The sequence below is a fragment of the Herpailurus yagouaroundi genome, unplaced genomic scaffold (genome assembly GCF_014898765.1).
Source record: "Herpailurus yagouaroundi ecotype Mexico unplaced genomic scaffold, PumYag 100, whole genome shotgun sequence".
Classification (NCBI taxonomy): Eukaryota; Metazoa; Chordata; class Mammalia; order Carnivora; family Felidae; genus Herpailurus; species Herpailurus yagouaroundi.
Window position 1 is genome coordinate 66,932,679 of NW_024412391.1, and position 26,747 is coordinate 66,959,425.

At 37.8% G+C, this 26,747-nt stretch overlaps 1 protein-coding gene across 2 annotated transcripts in view; it reads left to right on the forward strand.

Annotated features, from left to right (window-relative positions):
- The first annotated feature begins 10 nt into the window (after positions 1 to 10).
- FAM237B (family with sequence similarity 237 member B) overlaps positions 11 to 26,747 on the forward strand; it is a 174,785-nt gene continuing 148,048 nt past the window's right edge. For both annotated transcript variants that reach the window (XR_005789036.1, XM_040471574.1), the window contains exons 1-5: positions 11 to 505; positions 4,532 to 4,624; positions 18,351 to 18,513; positions 26,076 to 26,221; positions 26,372 to 26,448. The gene's annotated coding sequence lies outside the window, so the exon portion shown is untranslated. The remainder of the gene's footprint in view (positions 506 to 4,531; positions 4,625 to 18,350; positions 18,514 to 26,075; positions 26,222 to 26,371; positions 26,449 to 26,747) is intronic.

A 26,747-nucleotide genomic window follows, 5' to 3' on the forward strand; every position in this document is an offset into this window, starting at 1 on the left:
CTCCGCACGGGTCGGCGGAGACGGTGCATGCGCTGTATGATGGACTCCCACCAACTGGCACAGGCGCAGGCGCTGAGTGGCTTGCCTTACTGGTAGGTGGGAAAAAGTGACTCTGTTTAGGTGTAAAGCAAGCGAAAAACACTGAGAAAATGTCGAGGGGCACTGTGACAAAGGACAATCGGGTGCACAGCGAATACCTCAGGAATGAATACTTTGCATGCGAAGGGACTGGAGACTGAAAGGCCGTGAAGGAATTTTTCCGCTAATTGAGGAAACCAAAGGTACCACACAGTCTTCACTCGGTGAAGCGGAGTGGAAAAAACAAAACACACACACACACACGAGAACCACCAACAGACAATAAAACCAAACGCGTAAAAGACAGAAATTGAGCGGCGAAAGAAGAGGCCGAAAGGCTGTTCGTTCATTGACGAGTTGAGTAATCTCTAGTAAAAGCCCGGAGACAATGCATTTAAAACTTGGGACACATGTGTCAGGACCTGAGGTCTGTAACAATTTCATTGTGTGTAGTGGGGAAGGGAATTTGTCTTCAACCGTTTGTGAGACAGTAGCTTCTTGGAGGTGTGTAGACAGGGGGCTTTCTCCACCTCACGTCTGAAGCGTGCCGTTGGGAGAATTAGCATACTTTTTCTCTGCCGGGACAGGACCTGCAGAGAGTGGCCAGATCTCAGCCGCTTCACTCACCTCCTCTCCCCATGGCCTTCTGTAATTAAAAAAAAAAAAAAAAATCTACAGCCAAGTTAGGCGACCCTGCGCCACGCTGCTAGTCGTACAGTAATCTTTCTTAACCACTCCGGCTCTTTATTTCTGAAATCCTTTTCATACTTCTACCCCTCATTTATGAAAGTGATTGTTTGGAAATACAAAATGTGAAGAAATAAAAAAGCCCTCTCTGTTGCTCTTTTGCTATTGAACCTCACTCTGCCCCACTAGTCAATAAAGTTGGGATTGTTGTTTCACCTGTGATTAATTAATCAGAACATTAGGTTGTTAGTATGTAGAAACTTAGTGTAATCTTGATAATTTTTGCTGCCATTTGGATTACTGTCTTCACTGGGTCTTTCTGTTCTGTCAGACCAGTGTGAAGCCCAATCTATTTATTTTCTAAATTTTTTTTTCTTGTAATGGACACAAGCCAAAATGATTTTCTTTCCCATAATATATACACAGGAAAATGATAACAGCAAATAAAAACAAATGAGAAAATGATGTTAAAACATCCTAAAATACAGAGGAACGTTATGTACTATAAGCAAAGGAGAAAGCGTATTTTGTTTGAACAAAACATGGTCAGAGCCTGAGAAATGTATTACAGCTCTGGTTATCAGATAGTACAAGAAACATGAAACTAGAAACTGTCCCCTTAAAAATGTGCAGATAAAATGACATGAGGTGAAATGAACCAAGGCATTATCCAGACCTGATGCAGAAGTCATTATTGGACAAAAAAATTACTACCTCTGCCATTGAGAAGACAAAACACCTTACCCATTGCTGCTAAGAAGATAAAAGTATAGGAAAAACATTAAACTTAGTGGCATTAGAGAATTTGGCATTAATAGGCATGATAGTCCCAAATGAGCCATTGGCATAACTCACAATTTGATTTCAAAAAAATCTTTAATATAAGCTAGAGTTATTCTAACAAAAAATTTTAATAAGCGTTTCATTTTGAAATAAATTTAAATTTGCAAAAAGTTATAAAATAGCCCAAAGACCTTTCATATACCATTTACTCAGCTTGCCCTAATGTTAACCATTTGTCAAAACTATGGAATTTATGTTGGTACAATATGATAGACTTTACTTGATCTCTTTACTTTACACTCCTAATGTGGTGTTTTCTCCTCCAACAGGCCTCTTTATTTCCCTCTTTTTTTTCCTCTCATATCAAAACTTAGCAAGCCTACAGCTTATTTCCTGAGGATATTTCCAAGGACAGGCTAGTCATTCTGACAAAATAATTGTGTCAAGATGTTTCTAGGTGAAATTGGCATAAAGTTACTCCTACTAAAGATATGTACTCAATGGCTTCTGGTTACTTCATTGAGGAGAAATAACTCCATTGCTGGAATTTTCAGGTACCATGGAAAGTCGATGGAAGAGGTTTTTGGTGGATGGGCAGGTCTTCCAGATCTGCTTAAGGCAGATGCTTCCTGTGATATCAATCACAGGCCTAAACCAGGATGGACTTGGAGCTAGATGGGAAAGAAGGACTTTAAGCATGTAAATAAATAAATCCGTTTCTTATTTTTTTTAATTAAAAAATTCTTTTTCATGTTTAGTTTTGAGAGAGAGAGAGAGAGAGAGAGAGAGATAGAGCATGAGCAGGCAAGGGGCAAAGAGAGAGGAAGACACAGAATCCGAAGCAGGCTCCAGACTCTGAGCTGTCAGCACAGATTCTGACATGGGGCTCGAATTCCCAAACCGTGAGATCATGATCTGAGCTGAAATCAGACGCTTAACTGACTGAGCTACCCAGGCGCCTCAAGCCTGTTTCTTTTTATAATAACTACTCAGATTTGCAGGAAATTTCATATATAACACATAATTGAAAATATAGTTCTATATTATACTATAGTACTACAAACATAAACAATTTTATATTATTCATCTCATTTCTCTCTATTAATAATAGTTACTCAGGAGGTGAATTGCTTATCCCAGAATTTGCTATGAATTAACTTTCTGATACTCCATCTACAGTTTTTTTTTTTAGCATCTACAGTTTTTATGAATATTATGTTAGCAAGAAGTAATCATTAGATTAGATTTACTAGTACTTACTAATAAAATGTTTTCTCTCTGCATTTCCTTTTCCAGAGTCACCCCAAGGACAAAATGTTGAAATAATAGTTTGTTTTTAGTATTCTTAACCTTCCCTTTTTGCACTCCTCCCCCCGCCCTCCACTGCCGACACTATAATTACTTTTAACTACAGGTACTAAGTACCCTTCTGCTATCCTCTCGCAGTACCTGTGAAAACTGGATCTCAGACATGAATATGATACCTGTATTTTACAACCTGACATGATTTTAACCCAATGTGTTAATTCTCTCAGGGCATCTGCTTTTAGTTTTTTATCTCTATTTGTGGAATGAACAAAAGGCCCTAACTTCTACTAAAACAATTTAAAGCTTTACTGTGGGAGATCCTCCAGTGGGGGAATATATGGAAAGAGTAAGGCTTCAGTATAACAGAAGGTGGCAGCTTATATTGCTTCCATAAGATTCATTCTAAACTTAATTATTTTATTGATTCTATAGTGAAATTGTTATCAGGCTTCACTAGTTTTCATGTACAGAGGAAATAATTTAACCCAAAGGTCTTTTTCACTGTAATCCTTTATCCATATGATCTCCAGAGGTGTTTCATTCCCTCTTAAACATAATGCATTTGATCATATCACTGTTTTCAAGATCCCCTTATGATCTTAGAATGACTGCTATTGTTCCAGACATCATATCCATGTTCCAGGTGGGAACATTTATAAAATTTCTTTCTTGGAAGTTCCATGCTTATGTCTCATTGCTACCTCTATCTTGAAAAGCTCTTTTTTTAAATTTTTTTTTATTTTTAATAAGCTGGTTACTTTGCCATCTCCAGCTGTTTAGATGTATATGTCTTATTCTTTTTATATTTCCTAACAGGGTCCATTTGGCCCAGGCCTCAGACTCAATATATGCACCCTGCATTTGTTAATTTATTCTTAAGAAAGATGGTGGCTATATTGCTAACTCCTATGACATATGAATCACCTGAAGTGGGGCACAGAGTTATTCTTGTTATCCTCATAACATAAATTCTTTTAGTTTCATGCCATTAAAAATATTGTTACTCTGAGAACAATTATTAATTGGGGTCTGAAACTCAGTGATTAAATCAAGTTCTCCTAGGTAATAAAGGCAAATAGATTGAACAAATGAGAGCCATATACCAGTTAAGGTTCATCTTTCTAGATTAAAATGTAGTACTGTCAAACTGAGGGCCTCTGGCCATGTAATTATTGCCCTGAAACAAAACCCATGTGAAGAAAAATAGTAGATTTATTGCCTTTCTTCCTAGGGATTTATAGTTTGTTCCTTCTTTCATTCACATAACAATTACTGAATTCCAAATTTATCCCACATACTCATCTGTGGGCTGGAACACTGCCATGGTTACTGGAATAACTGAGCAAGAATAAGCAGAGTAGTTGTATTAATGAAAGCAAGAAGTAAATACTAATATTTCTGATACCTGAATTCATAGTGAGTGGAGAAACTTATTCCTATTGAACATGATTTTGCTTTGTTCTTAATGCACCCTGTTTTTAATTTGAAGAATGTTATTGAAAGGTTATTTTCTTAGAAATATTTATAGAAATCCTAAGAAATCGTTGAATCATGTTTTTAAGACCCCCAGTGTCAACCACCTGTACTAGAAGGATAAAAGTATTTTAAGGAGCTTCCACTATACTATGAGTCATTGATTGCTCTCTTTTTAATACTTTCTTGTAATCATCTACAGGTATAAGAATGGCCATGGAATTATCAGAAGGAACTTTGATACTACTGCTTCCTGCTTATCCAAAACAAGAGCACTCATACAGCAGGAAATTCAGTAATATATTCAAGATTCTCATTTATCTAACACATTTTCTTTGTTGCTTGTTACTGATACTTGCTGAACAATATACACTTAACAGTAAAATAGAATTCTTAGATAATTTGAATAATAATTCAAAATAAGGAAACAAATATTTATATTAACATACTCATGTATTATTTTAAGTCTTTATTACTACCTCATCATAAGTTAATTATCTAGAATATTCTCTTGTAGGAGGAGGTATTGTAAGAACATGTAAGTCATTGTCCTATTGTTACCGAAACCTAAGTTCAGCTGCCCATCAGTTGAAAGGCCAATACTCAAGATATGAGTTTTGATTGGAAAGGAATATGAGTTTTATTCAGGAGGCCAGCCACCTGGGAAGAAGGTGGACTCTTGTCCAAAGGCCAGCTCCTAGGTTTCTACCTGGCCCAGAGTTTTAAATGGGTTTAATCAGTTAAGGGAGTATAGTGGTCTGTGACACTTCTTGATTACATGCAGACTCGATGATGCCAGCTGCAGAGTTATCTTGGTACTCGGAAATTTTGCAGGAAATTCTGGTTTTTTGGTGTCCAGGACTGATTGTGCAAGAAGGTCTTGTTCCTAGGTACCAGACGGTGGTTGGTCAAGAGCACTCTTATTTTTGCAAAGGAGGGGAAGGTCTATAGATTCACAGAGGTCAGTAAAGTCATTTGTGTGACTTTAACCAGAAAAAAACATTTTGCTAAAAGATTGCTGGGCTAAACAGAAAGCCAAGGTGGCTTCAAGCAGACATGCTGGCCTCAGTGGCCTGGGAAAGTTTTGGCTCCTTATTCCCCGAGGCCAGTGGTCTGCAAATATCAAAGAAAGCAAATTAGTTCTGTTACAGATGAAGGGCCTTAAGTCAGCAGGCAAGGAGTGTGTTAACTTGAAGCAAGTTAGCCCTTAAGACCAGCTGGAGTGCTGTTACACTATATGTGTGTGTTAGACTATCACTCCACACGTGGTAAGCTACAGCTTTGGAATGGAATAGCATTTGTGCACATTGCACCCATTCTATAGCCTACATAAACACATGGCAGAGACTGTACTCTGAGAAGGTGAACAACACATAACTTATTAGAGGACATGGTTGTGTGTGTAGAAATGAAGTGTATTAAGAACCTATTTTGTTCAAGAGTTGTATAGAACATAAAAAATATATAGTTTTTTAATCTTTCTAAAGGGCCATAGACACCTCTAAAGAGATAATTTTAAAACATTGAATTTGTAATAATTCTGGTTGGACTTTAAATTCATTCATTTAATTCATTCATTTAACTAAATTCATTCATTTAAATTCATTGATTCATTCAATCTGTCTTTTCCAACAGCACTAAATTTCTCATTTGATTACTGCAGAGCTCCCAGAAATTTCGGTATTCATTTCTGAAACCTATTTCCCTATCTCCCTTTCACTCTTCAACCTACTAGAACTTTATTTATGTTCTTAGTATTTCAGTAAAATTGCACTCACTGGGCCCTTTTCTCAGTTCATATTTTATGTGATCTGGAAATGGCTATTAGTGAGGCAATTACAGTTATCGGATATTTTCCCAATTTTAATGACCAAACTGACAAGAGAGAAAAAAATGAAGATATCAAAAGGTAATATAGAACTTTTGATTTTATATAATTATTTTATGTAATTATTAGTAAGAAAAATTAGGCTCAAACCCCAATGTGTAACAAAACTGAGTGGAAAACAACCCAGTTTGGCAATTATAGCTAAGCATTGGCCCCCCTGACCTAACAGAATGCTAAAAAAGTTTCTGATGAGTCAAAATGAGGTGGCAATAGTTGAACAATGGAAAGGATGAGTCTGTATCTAGGGCAAGTACAAGTTCTTGGGAGCCTTTTAGGGTAGAATTGGTTTAAGACTTATATGTGAGTGTTTTTTTTTTTTTTTAATTACTTTTACATTGAACAAACTCTAAGCATAAGACCTAACAAAACACATTTTTTTTTTTTTTTTGCTTTCCATTATCTCTTTAAATCTTTCCAGTAGTGGGAGTTTTCCTCCACTATTAAATTAGAGTTCCAGGATTTATTTTCTACTCACTCTTAGATAATAAACATTCCTTAAAAACATTTTCAGGGCCCAAACAGTCTGGATTCAGAAATTAGAGTGTTGGTTCTTGTATAATAATCAAAACTCTGCATTTAATTCAAAGTTACAGTTTTCCTTCTTCTTTCAGCTAGTGCTGATCTTAGGTGCCATTTTGCTGACCTTGACTTCAGGCCATTCTAGATTTGGAGCATGAGACAGAGGAAGAATAGATAATAAGAATATATTTACTTGAACTTGGCTTTGGTGGGCTAGATTTGAGTTCCTGGGTTTGGCAGGTATTTAGAGCTAACTCTTTCATGGATGCTTTTATGGGTACTTAGAAGAGTCCTACCACTGAGGTCTCTCACCTCTTGTTCCGTAGTAGATAAATCTGTGTTTGAACACTTCTTTGATATTCTTTCCTATGAGAATCCTATTCTAGATCCTATCCTTGTGGATGGGCCCCTTGATCCCTTTCAGTAGGTCTTTTGAACTGAATCCAGGGTGAGCTCTTCTTCATATATGGCCCACCTCCAGTCATGGGAAACCCTCACATAGACTTTACCTTGGCAAATTAGAGTGCAGGCCAATATCCAAACAATAAAAACTCTTCTTCTTTAGCACCATAGCAATTGGTGAGCCAATTTCTTGACTTCTTGATTTCTCTGGACAGGAATCAGACTACTCATTATGCCTCACCACTGTAGGAGTAAAGCAGTGTGCTCTCTCAGTAGGCTTCTTGGAGGCCTCTGCACATCCAAATGAAAGTGAGGAAAGTGAACAGGCATTCCCTGTTCTCTGCCCATTGGGGATGGAAGACCTCAGAGGTCCAAGAGTTTTGTGACCATTTTCTTCAAAATATGAATTTGTTCACTATATTGTACACTTGAAACTAATATACCATTGTGCATTAATTATACTGGAATTAATAATAAAGGAAAAGAAATCTGAATTTGAGTCTGACACCTTACTTTAGTATGAAGTGGCCGACTTCTTACTACTTCTTGATGTGTCAGCTATAACTTGTCAATGTCCTCAGATATTTCTTTCTTGGGAAATATGAAATTTAATATGAATTGAATCGACCAAACCACGAACACATTATTTTCTTTTTTCTCTACATGAACTTTTGTCATCTTTTTATTTTATTTTATTTTATTTTATTTTATTTTATTTTATTTTATTTTATGTATTTATTTTTAATTTATATCCAAGTTAGTTAGCATATAGTGCAACAATGATTTCAGGAATAGATTCCAGTGATTCATCCCCTATGTATAACCCCCAGTGCTCATCCTTACAAGTGTCTTCCTTAATGCCCTTTACCCATTTAGGCCATCCCCTCACCCACAACCCTTCAGGCAACCCTCAGTTTGTCTCTGTATTTAAGAGTCTCTTATGTTTTGTCCCCCTCCCTGTTTTTATATTGTTTTGCTTCCCTTCCCTTATGTTCATCTGTTTTGTATCTTAAAGTCCTCATAGGAGTGAAGTCATAAGATATTTGTATTTCTCTGACTTATTTTGCTTAGCATAATACCCTATAGTTCCATCCGTGTAGTTGCAAATGGCAAGATTTCATTCTTTCTGATTGCCAAGTAATACTCCTGTATACCACCTCTTCTTTATCCATTCATCCATTGATGGAAATTTGGTCTCTTTCCAAACTTTGGCTATTGTTGATAGTGCTGCTATAAACATTGGGGTGCATGTGTCCCTTCGAAACAGCATACATACACTGAACATAACAGCATTATCCCTTGGATTAATACCTAGTAGCGCAATTGCTGGATCATAGGGCAGTTCTATTTTTAACCTTTTGAGGAACCTCCATACTGTTTTCCAGAGTGGCTGTGCCAGTTTGAATACCCACCATTTCTCTGCATCCTTGCTAACATCTGTTGTTGCCTGAGTTGTTCATGTTAGACATTCTGATAGGTGTCAGGTGGTATCTCACTGTGATAATGATTTGTATTTCCCTGATGATGAGTGATGTTGAGCATTTTTTCATGTGTGGGTTAGTCATCTGGATGTCTTTGGAGAACTGTCTGTTCATGTCTTTTGCCCATTTCTTCACTGGATTATTTGTTTTTTGGGTTTGAGTTTGATTAAGTTCTCTATAGGTTTTGGATGCTAACCCTTTATCTGATATGTCATTTGCAAATATCTTCTGCCATTCTGTCGGTTGCCTTTTAGTTTTGCTGATTGCTTCCTTTGCTGAGCAGAAGCTTTTTATTTTGATGAAGTCCCAATAGTTTATTTTTGGTTTTGTTTCTCTTGCCTCCAGAGACATGTTGAGTAAGAAGTTGCTGCGGCCAAGGTCAAACAGGTTTTTACCTGCTTTCTCCTCTAGGATTTTGATGGCTTCCTGTCTTAGGTTTACGTGGTCTTTCATCCATTTTGAGTTTATTTTTGTGTATGGTGTAAGAAAGTGGTCCAGGTTCATTCTTCTGCATGTCACTGTCCAGTTTTCCCAGCACCACTTGCTGAGGAGACTGTCCTTATTCCACTGGATATTCTTTCCTGCTTTGTCAAAGATTAGTTGGCCATACATTTGTGGGGCCATTTCTGGCTTCTCTGTTCTGTTCCATGATCTGAATGTTTGTTTTTATACCAGTACCATACTGTCTTGATGATTACTGCTTTGTAATACAGCTTGAAGTCTGGGATTGTGATGCCTCCAGTTTTGTTTTTCTTTTTCAGGATTGCTTTGGCTTTTTGGGGTCTTTTCTGGTTCCATACAAATTTTAGGATTGTTTGTTCTAGCTCTGTGAAGAATGCTGGTGTTATTTTGATAGGGATTGCACTGAATATGTAGAGTGCTTTGGCTAGTATTAACATTTTAACAATATTTGTTCTTCCAATCTGTGAGCATGGGATTTTTTCCATTTTTGTGTCTTCTTCAATTTCTTTCATAAGCTTTCTATAGTTTTCAGTGTATAGATTTTTCACCTCTTTGGTTAGGTTTATTCCTAGATATTTTATGGGTTTTGGTGCAATTGTAAATGAGATCGATTCTTTGACTTCTCTTTCTGTTGCTTCATTACTGGTGTATAGAAATGCAACTGATTTCTTTGCATTGGTTTTATATCCTGTCATTTCTCTTCTTAATAATATCTTCATTAATAATATAGTTGTGGGGAACTAAAGAATGTGTTAATATGAATTTTTTTCTCTTTACAACTTTTCTGTTAAAATAACATTTATTTGTGGATGAAATTTCCTCCCTTGTTATCATTTTTCCCCTTCTGAAATGTGAAGGAATTAATAATCCTTCAAGTAAACCTCTATAGGCTGATGTTGGACTATAAGAACTGCTCTCTTGTATGCCATTAATTTCAAATTTGGACTTCTCTTTGCCTACTGTGTCAGGAATGATTACATCTCTTCATTAAGGAAATTATCTCTCATATGAAATGTCATCTTAGAAAAAAATGTTAATATTGTCATTTGTCTTGCCATGTAAGACTTCTGACAGAATATTCTCCAATAGATGAAAGGTGTTTTCTTTTATCATAGAAAAATGGTGTCTTATAGCTGATGAATGCATTTTGTTAAAAGAAGGTGAGATCTGTCATGTATGGAAATTACAGCTCAAAGAGGAGAGAAAACAACTACATCACTTTTGTATTACTTCCTTCTAAGATACTAAACTGTTGCAACAGGAAAACAAAGATTACTACTTATAAAACATTACTCTGAAGCTAGATATAAAAGGCTGTAACAGAATTAAAGAGGACATAAAATTGAATAATCTTGATCCATTTTATTTACATAGGCAGATAGGAATTGCGACTGAGTCAAAGCTATGATCCGCCCAGGTCAACATTTTACTAACAACAGTAGCCAAGTTGATAAAAACTGTTATGCAAGTGCTAGTCATAATATCTGAGAATTTCAGATGAAATTGTAGGGTGGTTGGAATCAGAAAGTTGAATTCATTGAGTTGTTTTGTCCCATCACATTTTCTAAGTCTTAAATACATCCAACTTCACTTCATGTCTTTTTAAATAGGGCCATGATTGGGGTTGAGGTGAATCACTGTCTTCTTTCTCATGGTATTTTTGTGAAGGGCATGACTGGTAATTTTATACCATGTCTATTCAGCTGTAACTATGGTTTCTAGAATTTCTTTCCCTTTAGTAGTTTCAATTTAGAGTTGGCCATTAAAGATATTGCATGAGGGGCACCTGGATGGCTCAGTCGGTTGGGTGTCTGACTGGCTCAGGTCATGATCTCACGGTTCGTGAGTTTGAGCCCCGCGTTGGGCTCTGTGCTGACAGGTTGGAGCCTGGAGCCTGCTTCGGATTCTGTATCTCCCTCTCTCTGCTCCTCCCCCATTCACGCTCTGCCTCTCTCTCTCCCAAAAATAAATAAAGCATAAAAAAAATTATTGCATGAGATTTGGAAGGGGGCAGCAACAGCCATTATATTCAGAAGGTTGATGCAGGGCCCCAGGCAACATTGCTCGATACATGCATACTTGCACGTTTGTGAACTTGTGTGTGTGTGTGTGTGGTTACTGATGTGCTGGTTCACCATGTTCACATGGATTAGCACCCAGTCCCACGGTTTCTCTAGCTCGCATGAGATCTCCTTCAGCTTTTCCAGTTCCTGGGCATGGATAGCAAGATGGTCAAAGGCAGCAACTTCTTCTGCAGGTCCAAGGAGCTTCCTTGGAGTTTGACATAAGTGACCAGCATAGGTTCCAGTTTGTACTTATGGAAGAAAAATGTATTCTTACTTTACCCTACTGTCTGTCCAGCTTTTATTCCTGACTCTCTGACCTACTGACTTACAATGACTTTAGAACCTCCCCCTCACCTCCCCCAGACACAAAGGCAATTACCTTCCACAGAGTTTTTCACACCTCTTTTTGTGGTCCTTGTAATTGCCTTTTCTCTAATCTTCCAACTATTTGCATTCTGATCTTTCATTCCTCACCTTCTCTCACAATTGTGTAAATTCTAAAACCTATAGTAAATCTCTTATTCCACAGTGTTCTGTTTTCCCAATTGAAATGCAGCTAACATATTGCCTATTTATAGAAAGGATCACAAGAGATACCCTTAGTTATACCTCAGTGGGAGAGCTCAAAAAACCCAAGGTAAAAGATGTCCCTTGCACATGGCAAATAAGATGTCTGTTTAGCTTGGCAAGGGAGACCAGGAAGGCCACTGCATAGCCTACACCAAGGAATGCCAAAATATCTTAAATATAACAAGGAAATTAAAAAGGAATCCAGAAGTTTTTCAGACCTACCTTATATGTATTTATATTCTCAATGAAATAAAGTTAAAAAGACTAACTCTTAAATGTGCCCTTTTCTTTACATGTTTTAAATTCTCTAATAACTTAATCTCTATTCTCTGCTTTCACGTAATTGCAGATGCAAAAGAAAGGAAAAAGAAAAGCCAGAAGGCAAGATGCTAAGAAGTGCCTAACTTTATTTTCCAAAGTTCTAAACTTGTGCATGCTCCCACTTAAAGTCTGTGTGAACATATACACTAAGTTTTCATTCCATTTAAGGCCATTCAAGGATCCCTGTCTTGGTTATTAGCATCATCATTCATGTAACTGATAAAGCCAAAATCCTCAGTCAATCTTGTTTCCAACTCTTCCTGGCTTCTCACATCCAAACCATCAGTGAATCTGACCAAACTTAAATATTTCCAAGTTCCAATAACCTCTCACCACCTTCACTCTTACACTTACTTACCTTCTTCTTGTACTGTAGTAAAAGCCTCTTAGTTGATAACCCTGCTTCTACCCTTGACCCCTTTGGTCCATGCTCTACAGAGTGGTCTGCGGGAGCCTTTGAACATATAAATCAGATAATTTTCTTTTCTATCTTAAAATTTGCCAGCATCTGCCAATTGCAACTAGGATAAAATCCACAGTTTTAAGGTCCCACATGTCCTGGCCTCTGGCAATTTGTCTATGATGCTCTCTTGAACACACTAAGTGTGTACCCATTTTCCTAGCTATTCCCTCTGCTTGGCATGTTCTAACACATGCCAAGTGTTGTCTTACCTTGTCTTATCTTCTTGGCCAACTGTTACCACTTCAGCCCCAACATAAAATGTCATCTTTTCAGAGATCTCTTCTGGATCCCCTATGTCTAAGATAGTGACCTATAAGTCACTTTGTTTTTTAAACTTTTATAAATCTTGCCACTGTCTGCAATAATCCCTATTATTTGTATAGTTGTTAATTTATTGTCTGTCTCTCTCCCCTAGGGCCTTGTCTACTTGTTTGCCAGTGCAACCCCACAACCTAGCTCAGCACCTGGCAAGAAGTGTTTATCAAGTATTTTTGAATGAATGGTGATTTTCCTTTATAAAAAAAAACATGAAATTTGTTTATGTTGTTATAATTACATTCCTAGTTTTTAGAACATGTTCTTAGAGAAACTTACAGAAATCTGTACATATTTACTGTGAAGACTTACATTGCCTGCCTGTAATGGGAATCTGGATTGTTTAGAATCACAGTGATTAGAAATAACAAGAATCTGTAGTTCCCTTTTCCAACTGCTGTCTAAATGCCTCCTGTACCAGCATATCATTCTTCCTATAACTGTCCCCTTCAGGAAGCTGGTCCATCATTATGGGAAACATGTAAACCCCTGAACCCTAAAACTGTTCTTTGACTTTTCTGCCCTTAAATTTACCATGGTGTTGCCTGGCCCACAATTATCCCCAATTAGTCATACTTTGTTTTTTATTGGCTGTGTTTTTGATGATGTCCAATCCACTTTAGGTCTTTTAAATGGTAACTCCCTCCAAAAAAATGAAATCTAGGGGGCAGAATGTGCTATGTTACTCAGGGATTCTAGCAAAAAATTAACATAAGATATGAATTTGAAAACACTATTTCCTCTAATCTCAAAAAGACTAAGCATCAAATCATTCTCTATCTCTACCCAGCATAGTTTAGAGGAACCCAATAGTCATAGTCTGTAAAATAGTTCTAGGAAGCTTCTCTGTATCTATTATTTCAGAATTCACAGATCTAGATCTAGATCCCAATCACCTCTAAGAAAATCCACCATATCTAATAGGGAAACTCTAAAATACAGTGCTCTATTCTTATTAGTATAATACAGATAACTTTTTAATTACTTAATTGTATAGGGAAGTCATAATTACTAGATTTGTGAACATTTGTAGTCCATCTCTTCTCCTTGAAAATTGGCCTACACTTAAGAGAAAGGATTCTTTTTTTCTTTCTTTTTTTTTTTTTGGTCACTTGGGGCTATCATTTGGTCTCCTAAATTCAAGTGTAGGTCTAAACAAACACACTTTCTGAAACCAGAAAGGCTATGTGCAGCTACATAATAAAAAGCTACAGAAGCAAGAAAGAGAAAAGGTGGTAAGAAAGGGCATACAGGGAAACTGTCAGAGAAGTTTTGGGAGGCAGGGAGCTCAGAGTGGAGAAGAATTAGAGTTTCTGGGAATAGCTATGGTTTTAGGGAACATTAAGAGGAATGGTGACAGACTAAGAAGGTTTTAAGAAAGCACTCTCTCCCTTTGACATTTTCTGTCAGTGAGAATACCTACACTACTGGGCACTGAATGTGTGTCTAGTCTGGGTCATGTGGAGTACCAGATGACCTGATCCAACCCGAATAAATTGTATTCGTGTTATATTAGTTTGCCATTTGACTTTGCAGAACAGTTCTTCTTTATGCCTGGTATCTTTTTCTGTTGCTGGACGTTGTTCTTTACTCTTTTGCATTCTTCTTCATTCTCTGTCTGGTTCCTGGTGTACAGCCTTCCCTTGTGCCTGCACTGTGGACCTACAGAGAAGGCGCACAAAGGGAGCTGCAACCCTCTGGGTACAGAAGCTTCACTTCCTAGAGTGTTGGTTAATGCATTCTGTTTTCAACTCTTATCGTTGTAAAGAGATTTAGCAGCAAAGTGTGGCTCTAGAAGATTATTTTATTCTTATACAATATTTATACTTAGACACTTTGCCAGATAATCCCATCTGCTTCTTAATAGGTCTCTCATTTTTAGTTAAAATAATTGTTTCAACTACTTTCGTAAATAGGACCTTTACTGCCCAGAATTCTATACCCTATCATGGTGTTAGATAACCCAGATTTCCAATTTTCCTTAAATTTGGGTATAATTTTACTTGTTTCATACTGAACCTAGCATTTAGTTGAAACTTCCAATAGAAAGGAATTTTCACAATTGAGATAAATGTGGAGATGTAGCACCCAGATCTCTTCAAGGAAGAACATGTTGCCTCACCTTCTGAGAGTGATATTAACAAATAGCCTTTGGCTGTAGCCCCCTTCAAGGATTGTCTCAGCTGCAAAAGCCATTTTGCCCAAGGTTGTATCCATCCAGACATGGTCTTCCAATAACTAACAGAGGAAGGGATAAAAGGGATGACCCATTTGACAACATGGCTAACCAGTGGGCCATTTCAGCTTCAGCACTTCCCATGGAGTTCACTGAAAACACTGGGAATTCATCACAGCTCAGCTTTTCCTTCTGCCCAGTCCTGCTTCCTTTCCCTCCATCCTACAGGTATTAATCCCAAGATCACTCCCTAACAAACATTCTGCCCCGCAAATGCTATCACAGAACCTGCTTCCTGGAGAAGTCAACCTGTGACAGTGATTCTTAAGGTTCAAAAAATATTCTGCTTATTGAGAAGAGATGTAAAGCCTAATTTTTTTCTTCAAAACTAGGAAATCATTGCTAATTTTTAAGTACAAGTAAAGGTTAAAAGGTTACTACTAATGTAGGTCTTTGCTTTCAAAATATCTGCTTACTTTTCTTATATATAACATTTTTTTCTTTAAAAATTAAACATTTTAATCCTTTCACTGCTTAAAGATTTTTATGGTATGAGGACATAAGGTTATGAGGAAATTAATTGCGAATAGTTAGATATTTGCTTTCATTTTAGTAGTATTTTCAATGGAGCCCATAATAATTTAGAATTTCTAGTGATTTGGATGGAGCATTAATTGCTGTTTATGAGAAAATCATGAATAGAATTTTAAAATGCTTTAATATGAATAAAATGTCCTTAGAATGTATTCCATTTTAAAATCACTCTTTTTTTATTACAAAGTAATACAACTCAAAATATTATAAATAAAAGAAAAAAAAACCCTTAAATTCTATTATCCAGAGAAGTAACAATTACTTATGTTTGTATATGTTATTTTAGCTTTTAGAATAGACATTAATATTAGATGATCTTTTTGTATGTGTGTATGCTAATTTCAGTTTTAAGATACTTAATAAAATATATCTTTTCTGAAGCTCTGTTTTTAGCACTTTGCTAGCAAAGTCCTTAAAAAGTAATGAAAAGTTGTAACATTTCTTTGGCAATATTTTATAATATAGAATTTTGACTAACACTGGGTGTCACTCCAATGAATTCAAACTAGTGATATTTATTACACTTAAGAAAGTTTCCTGGGGCGCCTGGGTGGCTCAGTCAGTTAGGTGTCCGACTTCAGCTCAGGTCATGATCTCGCGGTCCGTGAGCTCGAGCCCCGCATTGGGCTCTGTGCTGATAGCTTGGAGCCTGGAGCCTGCTTCCGATTCTGTGACTCCTTCTCTCTCTGCCCCTCCCCTCTCACTGTCTCTCTTTCAAAAATAAGTAAACATCAAAAAAAAATTAAAAAAAAAAAAGAAAATTCCCTTAATTGTTGTGTTGGGCTCTCTGCTGAGCCTGCTTATGATTCTTTGTCTCCTTTTGTCCCTCTCCCCTGCTTGCACTCAATCTCTCTCTCTCTGTCTCAAACAACAACATTTTTTGAAGAAGTCACCAGATGAATTTAACAACAGAATGTAGATGACAAAACAGAGCCAGCAATATTGAAGATAAGTCAATAGAAATTAACCTGAAGAACACAAAAAATGTTGAAATAAAAATAAACAGTAAACACATATCAAAAAGTCTAAGATGCATGTAACTGGGGGTCTCAGAAGAAGATGAGAGAGAGGAAAAATGGGCAGAAACAATAAGGAAAACATGGCTGAATATTTTCCAAATTTGGTGAAAGATATAAATTTACACATTCAAGAAGTACAACAAACCCAATAGTATAAATACAAAGAAAACTGCACCTATCATAAAGAATTGGCTGGCCTTTGTCCCTGGTTCCTAGGAGGTAACCTCTAAGTCTTTGGAATTTCATTGAATGACAGGAATGTCTTTATTATTTATTATGGTCCCCTGGGACCTTACTTGAGTTTATGCTAATGAGATGACTCAGGATGGGGGCTCGCCACACCAGAGAGATTAACTATGTAATTTACAGGTAACCATGTAATTCTGAAAGATGTCAGAGAACCATAGTACATTGCATACAAGGGAGCCCACTGTCAACATATACTTTTAGTTTTCTTTATCTGAAAATATATTTTATTTCACCCTTATTCTTGTAAGATCATTTTCACAAGATGTAGAAATTCTGAGTTGATATGGTTTTGTTCCCCTCTCCCCTCCACCACTTTAAAGATGATGTTCCACCTGTTTTCTAGTCTGCATTACTTTTATGATGAGAAGCTGTCAATCATTCAGTTCATAATTCCCTTGTATGTAATGTACCATTGTTCTCTGCCATCTTTTAGAATGTGTTACTTTTCTAAAATTTAATGATAATATGCCTAGTTGTGCGTACTACAACTACAACTCTAATGCTCAGTACCCAGATTTAGGTCAAATTTCACAAGTTAAGGGCACAATCCTCCCCTCACTTCAGAAATTATCTGAAATTCCAGGCTTCCTAGACCACCTGTGCTTTTGACCCACTAGCTATATATTTAAGGATTCCCACTACCCTTAAAGTTCTACAATTCACTAGAATGACTCATGGAACTCAGGGAAGCCCTATATTTATAACTACAGTTCTTTCTACAAGAAATATTAGGGAGGCTCTTCAGGCTAAAGAGAAATAAAAACATGTAAATTTAGGTCTTGGCAGAGAGGGGGAATGAAGAGCACTGGAAATTATAACATCGTATCATGAGGTTTATAATGTACATAGATGTAGTACATTTGACAACTTTAGCAAAAAGGATTCAAGGGTGAGTAAACTACTTTGTAAGATTTCTACATGTTACATGAATCAATTCAATATTAATCCTAAATATCCTGTGAAAAGTGAAGGATACATACTGTGATCCTTAACCACTACAAAATAATGCAAAGAGGTAAAATTAGGATCCTGGAATACATAATATTTGTATACTTTCTATATTGCAGCTAAACTAAAGATAAAGATAAAGTAAACCTAAAATACACTTTTATTTCTTTTTCTTCTTAAACAATGTCAACAATATTTTCTACTAATTTTTTGGCAAGAGTAAGGATTAGTGATTTTTTTCAACCTTTCTCCTGAACTTTTTCTCTTATTTCCAGAGACAGTATTCTGTTCATCTTTGTCTCTGTGTTCCTGAAAAAATTATGCCTTCTAATTTCCCTTCAATTAGTCACAGTCAAGGAGTGCTTGTTTTCTCTGCAAGGAAACTTCATTTCCTGCTCTTTCTCCCTAAGGTCATTGAATCACATTTTGATAAATACATCATTATTAAGGTTTACTAGAGGCAATTGCAACTGTAGATGTTTTAAATTAATGTCTTTCATTATAATGAGTCAGAAGATCAATGAATTGGAAAATTATTCTTTTTGTAGGTATTCAGCATTAGTCAGTCAACATGTCCCTGCTGTGTGTGTGGAGTGCTCTTCTAAATTCTGTGGGGTGTGATGATGGCAGTATTTCCTGGAGAAGCATGCTGTATAAAGGAGAACTGGAATAAACACAAGTGTGACAGAACCGCAACTAAGTGATTGGAAGGTAGGAAGAATGGTGGGTTGGGGGGAATGACTAGGCTACTACTGGCCTGACTAAACCAGGCAGTCTTCACAGGCAACACTAGAGTTCTGCAAGACTTGGGTTTGACAGATCTTCCTACATGGAGGGAATATTATGGATATGAAGTAGAAATGAGCTAAAAATATTTATTGAGTGCCTATTGTATTATATGCCAGTAACTAGAAAAATATGAAATAAACATAGTATTTTTTATAAACTAGTAGGAAAGAGGACACGTTTTCATAGAAAAAAGACAACATAGGTAGTATAGATGCCAAATACAAATAGGAATAGATGCCAAGGAATGTAATGAAGATGAACACCTAGTTGCAGAAGTAAGACTGAATTAAGTAGAAGGGACTTTGAAGTAGGTTAGGGCCTAAGGTGACAGAAAATGAGAGATGCTCTATCATACAACTCAGAGATGGAGTCTCTGGATGGCCAGGGTTGTGCTGCGAACAGATGATCATGATAGGATGGTGATGAATATACTGCTGCCGGTGACGGTGATTTTAATAAAAATAATGCATGTCTTTGAAAACATATCTGCTTAGTTAAAGGTTTTGCTTTGGATATAATGATAAATTAGTTGGATTAGTTAACTTGGCTTTACAGATACTGACTGTTAAATCTAAACTTCTGCATGAATTTTTCATAGCTATTTTAAAATGTATTGTGTGTTTTTGAATTTCACTACTGCGCCTTCTTTTTGCCAAATGAAATACCTCATTTCAAGACCAGTTCTCCTAACCTTCTCTAAAGTGTTTGACTAACTGCTGTCTTCTGGTTCTCCTCCTCCTCCTCCTCCTCTTCCTCCTCCTCCTCCTCCTCTTCCTCCTCCTCCTCCTCCTCCTCCTCCTCCTCTTCCTCCACTTCCTCCTCCTCCCTCTCCTCTTCCTTCTTCTCCTTCTCCTTTCTCCTTTCTTCTTCCTCTTCCTCTTCATCCTCCTCCTCTTCCTCCTCCTCCTGCTTTTCCTCTTTCTGCCTTCTCCTTTTTTTTTTCCTATTATTAAGTAGGCTCCATGACCAATGTTAGACTTGAACTCATGCCCCTGAGATCAATAGTTATATACATACTCTACCAGGCACCCCTGCTTCTTGAATTATATCTTCTGTTTTAGTCCGTTTGGGCTGCTATAACAAAATACCAAAGACTGGGTAATTACTGTGTCCTCACATGTTAGAAGGCACTAAGGATCTCTCTGGAGCCTGTTTTATAAAACACTAATCTCATTCATGAGGGTTCCATCCTCATGACTTAAGTCTCTCCAAGGCCTAGTGCCATCACCTTTATGGGTTAGGACCTCAACATATGAATTTTGGGGGGACACAAACATTCAGACCATAGCATCCTCCCTTTGGTTCTGTGATATTATACTATCCTAGAGCTTATATAGACTGAGTGCTCTTTCTCTCCTTCCTTCATTGATTCCATTTGCAGTTCATAGACTCCCTAAATTTGGGCATAGTCCTCCATCTTCTCAACTGTATCTTATCAATGTATATTCTCAAAGCAGCAATTTTCTATCAAAATAGAGACCTTTCAACTTAATTATATTTCTAGCTAAATTTTAGATATTCCAGAAAATCCAAAATCAATTCTAATGCAACAAATACTAAATCAAACTTATCCTCCCCACTAATCACCTCCCTTTCCATCTTTCATATTTGTTATTGTCACCCCCATAAGCAGGTATGCTAAAAACATTAGTTTTCTTTTCTTTCCATTTCAAATCATTGTGACCAGTCAGCAAGTTTTGTCTTTCTGTATTTGAAATATATTAGGCTCTCATTATCCTAACACTTTTATTATACACTATTCAATAATAGAAAGGAATATACAAAACATACATATGTTGGAAACCATAGTCATAATGACTAATCAATCCACCATTCATTGAAGCTCTTTATACATTCTTCTAGATCTTTTTTTTTTAAATGTCTATTTATTTTTGAGAGAGAGCAAGCAAGTGCACATGGGAGGGGCAGAGAGAGAGAGAGAGAGAGAGGATCAGAATCAGGCTCTGTGATGACAGTAGAGAGCCTGAGGCAGAGCTCAAACTCCCACACTGTGAGGTCATGACCTGAGCCAAAGTTGGACGCTTAACTGACTGAGCCATCCAGGTGCCCCCACTCTTTCTAGATCTCGTTCCCTTGTATACCCAAACTTAACCATTCTCCTGAATTTCATGTTAATCATGTTCTTACTATTAAAATTATTTTATAATATACATGTGTTTGTAAAGAAAATATGGTTTCATTTTGTTTGTCTTTGAAATTTATAAAAATGGTATTTTCTGAAAATTATTTTTTCATCTATAATGAGTATAGCTGGAGTCTATTCATTATCACTACACAGTAACATCCTAGTGTGAGAACATATCATAGTTAATTTATCCTTTCTCCTGTTAATGGTCATTTTGACTGTTTCTAAGTTTTTTTGCTTTTATGAACAGTGTTGCTAAGAATATTCCATTCTAGTGTATGTCTCTTGGTACCCATATGCAAGACTTTCTTCAAGATATATTCTTGGAGGGGTGCCTGGTGGCTCAGTCAGTTGAGCATCCAACTTCAGCCCAGGTCATAATCTTACAGTTTGTAGGTTTAAGCCCCACATTGGGCTCTGTGCTGACAGCTCAGAGCCTAGAGCCTGCTTTGGATTCTGTGTCTCTGTCTCTCTCTGACCTTCCCTGCATGTGCTTTGCCTTTCTCTGTCTCTCAAAAATAAATAAATATTAAAAAATTAAATACACACACACACACACACACACACACACACACACACACACTCCTGGAGTGAAAAGACATCTTGCAGGTTATGTGCTTGTTCAAATTACAAGATAGTGCCAACTTGTGTTCTAGACTAATCAAATCAGTTCATGCTTTCTTAGCTGTGTGACAGTGCCTATTGCTTCATGTGATGGTTAATTATATGAGTAAATTTGACTGGGACATTGGGTACCCAGATATTTGGTTACATGGAATTTCTGTGTGAATCTATTAGAGTGTTCTTGGATGAGATGACCTTTTGAATTGGTAAACTGAGCAAAGAAGGTTGGTTGCCTTCTTCCATGTGGGTGGGTATCATCCAATCTCTTGGGGGTCTAAATAGAACAAAAAGGCAGAGGGAGAGAGAATTGCCTGACTTATTGAGGTGGGATATTGGTTTTCTTTCTTTCCCTTGGATTGGGACTTAGTCCTGTTGACTCTCCTGGTTCTCAGGTCTTTGGACTTGGACTGAAACTACACCATCAGATTTCCTGGATCATCAGCTTATAGAAGGCAGATCATGAGATGTCTGAGCCTCCATAATCACATGAGCTAATTTCTTGTAATAAATCTCTTTAAATATATAAAGTCATATATATATATATATATATTTTCTTTGTTTCTCTGGAGGACCCTGACTAATATACTTTACATGCTCACCAATACTTGGATATTGCTAGACTTCTTTATTTTTGCAGACTGAAAGGTATTAGTTCATATCTGATTGTGGTCTTAATTTACACTTTCTGCTTGCAGTAAGGCTATGAATATGTTTATGTATTCATTCATTATGCTTTTTTTATAAAATGGCTCTTTAAGCCTTTTGCTGAGTTTTCTATTATGGTATCTGTGCTTTTCTTGTTGATTCCATGGTAAACTCTTGGATCCTAACTGCAATGTTTGTGGTTTTGTGTACTGTAATTATTGTCTCCCAGATTACAGTTATTTTTTATTTTTACTTATGATGTCTTGTGATTAACAGAACACTAATTTAAATGTAGTTAAATATAGTAATTTTTATGGTCGGCACTACTTGTATTTTGTGTAAGAAATTCTTACCAAACTCAAGATCAGAAAGATAGTCTGCTGAATTTCTTCTTAAAGTTGTAATGCTTTGTTTTCACATTTAAATTCTTAATTTACCTGTGATTGATTTTTGTGATAGTATGAGGTAGAAATCCACTTTTATCTTCTCCAAATGGATAACCAATTGTCCTAGCCTTATTTATTGAAGAAACCACTGTTTTCCTACAGATCTATACTATATTGATTTTATCACATACACAGTCTCCATAAATGTGTAGGTCTGTCTCCAGGCTATTTAACCTACTCCATTGTCGATTTATCTATTTCTGAGGCAATAGCACCCTATTTAATTACCTGTGAGTCCCTCTTTTTTTTTTTAATGTTTTTTTATTTATTTTTGACAGAGAGAGAGAGAGAGAGAGAGAGAGAGAGAGAGAGAGACAGAGCATGAGCGAGGGAGGCGCAGAGAGAGAGGGAGAGACAGAATCTGAAGAGACAGAATCAGGCTCCAGGCTCTGAGCTGTCAGCACAGAGCCCGACGCGGGGCTTGAACTCACAAACTGCGAGATCATGACCTGAGTTGAAGTCAGACGCTCAACCGACTGAACCACCCAGGCACCCCACATCTTTCCTCTTTTAATCGACAAATTCAGACCATATATGTTTATTGTGATTATTGATTTAGTTCTTCCATTTTAAATGTGCTTTCTACTTGTCATTTTTTCTATGCTTTTTTTCACCTGTATTCTTGCTTTCTTGAGTTCCTATTTGTTAACCTGTTTTTCTTTCTTTTTAAAAAATATATATTCAACTTTATTTCATTAGCAAAATTCATTTAAGCCACATGGTGGCCATAATGCTATGTCCTGAGCTGGCTTAACCATCCCACTGTCCCCTTCAGACCAATGTATGAACATACACACTATGTTGAAGAAGGGACTTTAACATGTGAAACAATGAGACTTGGACACTGACTACTCCCTCATCCCCCTCCCTATAGCCAACCCACCCACTGCTTCAACTGTTATCTGCACATAGACAAGCTCTCATGGAAGAGAGGCTGAACACCAAATAAGATGACCATAGGTTACCCAAGTCCAAAGGAACTCTTGGCAGATGTTGAGGAAATAATGATGAAAATGACACCATCTCCCAAAAGCTGAATGTGAAGCACAAACCTCCGTCTAAGAGATGTCAGAGCCATGTTGCCAAGGGCAGCAAATCTTACAGCAGAACCCAGGGAGAAGAGTGACATCACTCCATCCCACAGTTATAGGCAACACACTCACACCTATGTATTAAACAGGCTCTTTATCCCGGACAAGGAGCATCCAGAGAGAGAGGCCCTTCAAGGACCGGTTAATAATTCTGATAACACTGATACTCTCATCTTGCCTTTCCAGCCATTTGACACCTGGATGGATATGCTTAGGTCAGTGTTCCAAGGTCATAGCTGGTGGAGGGAGGTCTTATCCACACCCACACCTCTGGAAGGCGCTTGGGGCTGTGTGCTAGCTAGTTGACCTCTGGTGGTCCAGGAGCTCCCAGGAAATAGGTTCTCCAGTAAGCCCCCAGGGACTCCCTCAGTCTAATAAAGATGGAGAGCAGAGTCAGCACCACACCTAAGAGGTAGAGGTTCAACAATAGGTTTCATGGCTGAGATGATACTACTCCTTTGTAGAGTAGCAGAGCTGTCTTCTGCTTCTGGAACTTCTCTGGATTCTCCAGGAGGAAGGGCCTGCAGTGGCCTGCTCGCTGTAACAGTGGGTCATGTTAGAGTTGGGAGAAAAGTCAGTCAACCCTAGATGACTCAAAGGACAAAAATGTAGCCTACAGCAAAGCACAGAGGAAGACTGCCTATACTGCTCACAAATCAATCTGTTTTTTCATATTCAGTTTTTACTTTCCACCTGTTCAAAATCTTTGTTCTTTATTTCTGTCATTTAGAAACTACCAAAGAAATTTTACATACATATTTAACAACTTTACAAAGTGTAATTCAATATCTTACCTTTCACCATACATATTTATTGACAAATTCCAAATTTACTATGTCTCACTTTTCTAATCCTCCTCCTTTTTTTTCTCCTTTGCTTTCTTTTACTTACCCTTTGATTCTTCTTTCTCTTCTATTCCCTTCTTCTTTCCTTGGAGATTTCACTTTCTTGATTACTCAACAATAATTTAAAAAGTACATTTGTCATCATTTAGGCAGTTTCTATTTATAATGTAGCAGTGGACCCTGGAGAGAAATCAGTCACATTGTAGATATGTTTTTTCATTGACTTGAGGGTAGAACCAAGAGCAGAATTTCTGGATCATTTTCAGGTTAAAGAAATTCTGCCAGTTTTCTTCTATGTATGGTGCTTATACTTACTAGCTGACACTCTTCTCAAAAGTATATGAAAATATTCATTTGCTCAAAAATTTGCTAACATTGTATAATATCAAATGCTTCAATTTTTGTTAAACTTTAATGAGAGAAAACAATGCATTATCTCCTTGAATGTGAGCATCTTTTCTCATATATACTGGATTTGGGGTATTACTCTTCTGTGAATTGATGGTTTATATCCTTAGTATATAGGAGTGGAATGCCCAAGGCCCAGTCAAATTGGACAACAGCTTTGGTGGTTGAAGAATTCTTTGGGAGAGTGCAGGGTTTAAACTTCAGATAGAATGCTGAATGTTGGATTAGGTAACTTTTAATGTCTCTGCTAACTTTAAGAGGCCATGGTTAATAGTGGACTGAAATGCCTGGAAACCTAGAGCTGAAGAAAATCTGGTATGAGATGGATTTGTGTGTGTTCTACCTAATCAGAGTAAATGACTCACTTTGCAGTTATGTTTTGTACAGGAGCTAGTCCTAGAGATGGAAGGGACATGGAAGGGTATTGCCAGGGCAAGACTAATAATGATGGCTGCACTCATATAATGAGGAGGGCAGAGTGTAGCTTTTTGTATAATGGTAGAGTTGGGAGAAGTGAGCTGTAGGGAAGACAACTGCTGGGAAATTGGCTGTTGAGTTTGTCCCATAATCTTAACCATCCCAGCTCAAGAACCAGTGAGGAAAGGGTGACCTGCTTAAAGATAAGTTGGGTTAAGACAACTAGCTTTGGGTTGGTTTCCCTTACAGCTCCATGTGATGATTGCTTTTGGGATTTGGGGATAGAAGTCAGACTTAAACATATAGTACAAACGATGTGTCAAGGCTGAGATTGATGCACAATATACAGATATTTAAGGGACTTGCCCAAAGTCTTCATTCTACCAAAGACTAAAGAAAACTATCTTCTCAAAGTTAAACACTGTGTATTTAGGTAGAGGGGAAGATAACGTTGCAATGTGTATGTGTTACTATTAATAATTTAAATGGTGCTTCGCTAGAGGTTAGAACTCATCAAGGAGGTTCATTTCAATAGGGTCCATAGCCTTATGAAAGTTTTTCTCTGGACAGGAGAATAGGGTGTGAAGGCTGGGTGGGTGCAGGGAGGAGACAGCTGGAATACATAGTGGACTGACTGCTGTGATGGATTTTCTCAAAGGCAGAAAGGTAGAAGGGAGGGGGGAGGGCGAGGAAGACCTGAGCAATTGTAATTTCAAAATTGGGAGGAGGGCATGACAGGAGCAGCAACAGAGGGCAGGGAGTGGCGGGTCCAGTGGGTGCCCAGTGTGGGAAGGTGGGCAAGATGAGAGCTGGGTCTCGGCAGCGTGACCACCCACTCTCTGCCCCCTCACTCTTTCCCTAGAAAAGGAGCATGGTTTAGGGCTGCGCGCTGACTAGGGCGCCACTCGCGGGGCCGCAACAGAGCCCGCAGCGCCGCCATCGGCGAGCCAGAGCCTTTCAGCCCCGGAGCATCGAACTGCGGACACCCTTCAGCTGGGCGAGTTTGAGGTGCTCGCGGCGCGCGTAGAGGATCGCGTGGAGGGCAGCTTCCCGCTTTTCGCCTGCCACTGGGGTGGGACCTGGTTGGGCAAGGGGTGGGAGCCGGGAGGGCCGGGGGTCGTCTGGAGCCTTCTAAGTCCTCTTGTCCCTACCTGTCAGGAGCCGCCTGCAACCTTTGAGTGAGCTCAGCGCTCACCGAACACCGCGCTGGACGCGCGCCTCGGCGCAGACAAGAGGTACTCCATTTCCGCTCGGACTCCCTCTTCCGAGCGAGTCCAGATGACCCTACCTGCAGGAGGGCACTGGTCGGGAGTGTAACCTGAAAATTCTCTTGGAAGAAAATTCTCAGGCCCCAGCCAGTCATTTCCTTTTAGAACTTCTATCATACATTTGACACTGCCAGCTCAGTTTGGGAATCTGCACAGATTTTGACGATGTGAAAAGACCTGAATAAGCAAAGTTTTTTGTTTTGTTTTTTTCTTTTGTCTCTTTACCCTAAATTATTTTGGAGGAGATGTCAGACGGTGGTATATGG